This window comes from Panthera uncia, chromosome E1 (genome assembly GCF_023721935.1).
Source record: "Panthera uncia isolate 11264 chromosome E1, Puncia_PCG_1.0, whole genome shotgun sequence".
Taxonomy (NCBI): Eukaryota; Metazoa; Chordata; class Mammalia; order Carnivora; family Felidae; genus Panthera; species Panthera uncia.
Genome location: NC_064814.1, coordinates 37,364,998 through 37,369,948, shown reverse-complemented (window position 1 = coordinate 37,369,948; position 4,951 = coordinate 37,364,998).

The window sequence follows — 4,951 nt, the reverse complement described above, 5'->3', positions numbered from 1 at the left end:
AAAGAAAGAAAGAAAGAAAGAAAGAAAGAAAGAAAGAAAGAAAGAAAAAGAAAAGAAAAGGGAGCTTTGGCGGTGGAAGGCGGAGGGGGGACATGCAGAAGCCAGGACAAGGAGGAGGTAGGCAGAGACACCAGGAAGAGAGCAAAGGAATGGGGCAGGGCCGTGCCCACACCCTCTTGAGGGGCACATATAGGGTACACATCTCTGGAGTGACATGTTATAACAGCACTCCATAGGATACGAACGTAGCGTCCCACGGCAATCTGACTGCACAACCTCAGATGCGTGCGTCCTCACCTTTTGGTCCCCAGCCTGGCAACCTCGAGCCTCCCTGGTAGGTTGGGGCCATGCTCTCCCCACCCCACCGATGACCCTTTGGAGATGCACGAGGGACACTGTAGAAGAGGGTCAGCACTGACCCCTGGAGTGAGGAATGGTGTTCCCCCCACCCCCCAACGCACACCCCCATCTTGGTCCTGGCCACATGGAGCCCTACACCACAACACAGCCTTGTTATGTTTAAGACCAGTAGGTGGGGATGTGTTATAAACTTGGCGGCAGAAAATGAGCTTTATTAGAATCCTGAGGATAACTCAGTGCTTGGCTGTAGGAGGCAAGGCCACGTTGGAACATGAGGGGAGGGCTTGGGGCAGCCTGGCTGGAACTGACGGACCCCAGGCCTGAGATTGGCAGTGAGTACTCAATGAGGCTGCAGAAACTGAGACCCTTAGAGGCACTAACTCCAACCCCTGCCACCCACCTAGGGCAGGGGGGCGGGTGGGGGCGAGGGGAGGGCTCGCCTTGCTGCCCTACACATGGTGATGTCCATCCCCAAACCTGTGACTGAAAAGGACCACACAGCCACCGCTGCAGCCCTCACACAGATGAGGAAACGGACGCTCAGAGAGGGACGGGGATTGGCCAAGGTCACCCTGCCAGTTTGTTCTGGAATCAGAACTAGCACCAGAGCCCAAAGGGAGTTCCTGGAGTGGCCGTCTGCTCCAGGCCACTTGGCAGGGATCCCACCGTCTCTGTTGCCGCCCCCCCAACCCCATCTCCTGGCTTTGTCCGAAGACGCGTTTCTGGCCTCAAGCCAGCCTCGAGTCCCAGCCAGTCGAGACAGCCAATCACCAGTGGCATTCACAGGCTTCGCCGGGCACAACAGGGAACGTGGAGGGGTTCCGGACATGATCTTCAGCTCTCTTTCATGCGTCCAGTTGAAGAGATGAGAAAAAGGCCCAAATTCTGAAATTCAAGGTAGTTTGAAATCAGAATTCCCTAGGAGAAGGGAGGCGGGGGTTCAGATCCTGAATTTGTCATCCGCTTGCTGTGCAACCGCAGTGAAGCCATCTCCCTCTCTGAGTTTTTTCCTTCTCTGTCAATGAAGGGACGGTGTCCCCCACGCCCCCGTCCACGTCTCTTGTTGTGATGGACAAGCCTGCTGTTTCGTCCCTTAACGTGTCTCTGCTCTGTGCGGTGCCTCGCTGCACAGATGCCCACATTAGATGCTAACAAGGGGATCGGCTTCCCTCTCTCCGTTCCCTCCCCAGAGTTCTCCTTACTTCTTCCTTGCAGTACTCAACACAGAATTTTAATAAGAGATTAATGAGCCAGGTGTGGTGGGTTTTTTTTTTTTAAGAAAATGAATTTCTTTTTCTATTTTCCTACTCTTTTTATGTGGAAAGGGGGCCTCCTTACCATCAATTCAGTCAGCTCTGCTGCCCTCCAGCTGTCCCCAAGGATGGGACACTGGTCTCTGGGAGGCCAGTGCAATAACAGGGCACAAGCCTCTCTGGGGACACATGCAGAGAGGCCAGAAGTCCCCTTCTCCTTTCTTCTGTCCTGTTTGCCCCTTTCAGTCCCGCCTCCCCCAGCCCCCCCATGCACACACCTCCACCCCAGGCTCTGGAGACAACCCAGCAGGATGTATGGGACGTTGGAAGCAATTGCCTGGATTACTCAACGCTTGTTGCAGCAGAGAATGAATGCAAGAATAAATAATTCGGTGCCGGAAAAAGGTGGAAAAGGTAATTGAAGGAAATCCCTTTTGGCCTAAATTTTCTGCCTTTGGAAAGTTTTGCTTTTTTTTCTTTTAATGTTGCATTTATTTTTGAGAGAGAGAGAGAGAGAGCGCAAGCCAGGGAGGGGCAGACAGAGAGAGGGAGGCACAGGCTCCAGGCTCCGGGCTGTCAGCACAGAGCCGGACGACGTGGGGCTTGAACTCCGAGTGGCAAGATCATGACCTGAGCTGAAGTCGGAGGCCCAAACCAACTGAGGCCCCCAGGACCCCCTGGAAAGTTCTGCTTTGTATCAAACTTGAATCCTTCTTGCACTCTCTTGCTACATTCTCGCCCACACCTTCTTGGCCTGTGAGGATGGGCAACCCGTTACTCTCTTCTCTTGAGTGACTTTTCCTGTTCTGCCCACACGGGAGGCAGGGGGCAGGGCACATGCTTACTGGTGGAGTTTAGCAGCCTGTCTCCATTTCGCCCCTACCTCAGGGCCCTCAGGGCTGGGGAGTGATATGCCCAGGGTCAGCTGGGTAAACAGGACAATACTCAAAATAGTTGAGCTTTTCACAGGCATCTTTCTCCAAGAAGCCAGGTCTGAATGGCATCAGACCCTAGAGAGCAGTCCCCTGGCAGCCGGGACACCCTTAACCCTGAACCCTTGCCCAGGCACCCAGTCCCAGAGGTGGCCAATCCTTAAACAGAATGAGTCACAGTCGCACTGAGTGACAACCTCCCTGCTTTTCTGAGGGACAAAAGGAGAAGAGGGAAAATGTTTCTACCTCCCGGGAGTGCCCAGTATGACAAGGGGCGTCACGGTCTCGTGCCAGAGAAGCCCCAGTCCGATGAAGGAGGCACAGCCCAAGCCCTCAGAGATGGCCTTTGTCCCCTTGCACGGTGAGGGTCTGACGGAGAGAGACAAGATGATCACCTTAGCCCAGAAGCGCGGGGCCCCACCTTGCAGACCTCCTCCTCCTCTCCCCGCCGCCCCCAGGGCTGTTGGAGAGCATGGCTCTGGGCCAGAAGCGAGTGTGTTTTGGGTGGATTGATACAGACGATGCAGCAGACTTGTCACGGCAGGAGAACGGTGTCACAGGGAGCTCGCAGCACAGGCTCACGCTCACATGTGCACCCACATGGTCATGGGCACACCCAGACATGCTTGAGAGATCAGGCAGTCCTTTGGGGTTCAGATCCACAAGCTCATCTGAGTTCCACGGCAGGGGCGGGGCGAAGGCAGTGCTTGCGATCCCCATTTTACAGATGGCAAAACTGAGCCTCCACAGAATCCTCACCACACCAGCTCTACTTTCTAACCCTGAACAGGGAAGTCTTCTTTGCTGTACCTGTGTGTCTCTCACAGGGAATAAGCACGGACATGGACAGACAGACACGTGGGCTCCCTCATCTCGAGCTCCTCTCCCCTTACTCTCTAGACCTCTTTCAGTCCCTTGAATGAATGTTCTTTTCTGTGCCAGAGCCTCTGGACATGCTGTTCCCTCTGACCAGAACACCCTTCCATAGCCATCTCCTTGCTCAGCCTTCAGGCCAGAGTCTAACCACACTTCCTCTTGGAAGCCCACCCTGATTCTCAGGTGGGCAAAGACCCACTGCCTTCTGCAGCTCCTTGCCGATTTGCCGTGCGCATAACTGTGCTGTGTGGCCTCCCGGCTGGCCATAAGCATGAGTGGACCTGGAAAGTGGGTGGCCTCTTCCCGGCCGCTGTATTCCCGTGGTCTGCTGGGAGGTCTGGGACAAAATAGGCGTTTGGTGATTTGTCAGGTGAGTCAATGAACATACCCTAGTGCGCATACTTGTGTACATAGACACCTTCCCCGTCACTCCGTGAGTATTCAGTCGGTGCTTACTGTGGGCCAGGCACCGTCACTCCATGAGTATTCAGTCGGTGCTTACTGTGGGCCAGGCGTTGTCTTAATCCGTCAATTTAACAAAAATCCCTGCACTCATGGAGGCTGTGTTCTTGTGGAAGGTGGTGAGGCACGCAGACAGCAAGTAATAAATATACTGTATTAAATAAGTGAATTGTATGTTAGAAGGCAAAAGGGGCTATAAGGAAAATAAAAAAGGTAGGGTATGGGGAATTGGGAGAGTGTGTGTGTGTGTGTGTGTGTGTGTGTGTGTGTGTATGTGCGTGTGTGTGTGTTTTGGGAGGGGTTGTGCAGTATAAAATGAATGCTCACTTGATAAAGTGTCATTAAGCACACTTGAAGGAGGTAGGAAGCGAACAAAGCGAGTAGGGGAATATTACAGAGGGCAGGCCCTAGGGCAGGAGTGGGCTTGACCATTCAGATTCAGCAAGGAGGCGAGACTGGGCTGGACAACAATGCAGGATAAGGACAGCTGCGGCAGACGGGTGGCTCTTGTAGGAACATTGACTTGTAGGCTCAGGGAAATGGGGAGCCATAGCAGGGTTTGGAGCAGGGGTGACCTGAGCTGCAGGCTTGCAGAGCCCCAGAACCTGTGGGGTCAGTGCCGCAGGGAGGGACCTCTGTCTGCTCCCTTTGGCCCATTGACCCTACAATCCCGGCTGTGGCTGCCTTTCTGGCTGCCCCACAGCCACCCCATCGGGGGGACGCCCAGGGTGCGGAGGGGGCAGCCTGCAGCAGAGACGATCCAAGCATTGGCAAAGCTGATTTCCAGACCCGCCCGGCCGAGGAGCCGTGTGGCTGTCCGGCCCTCCTCTGATGGGCTTGGACCTCTGGAACTGCAGCCCTGGATGCTTCCACGGCCTCTTCTTGCCAGGCCCCCACCATCGCCTCCGTGATGGATGCCAGATGCCAGTATCTTCATCTCAGCTGGGGCATTTGGGATGCTAAGTTAGCTGCAGTTTATGTCACAGATTCTGATTTTTTTTTAACTAATTATCATCCCTTACCAAAAAAAACAAAAACAAAAACAAAAAAAAAAAAAAAAAAAAAAAA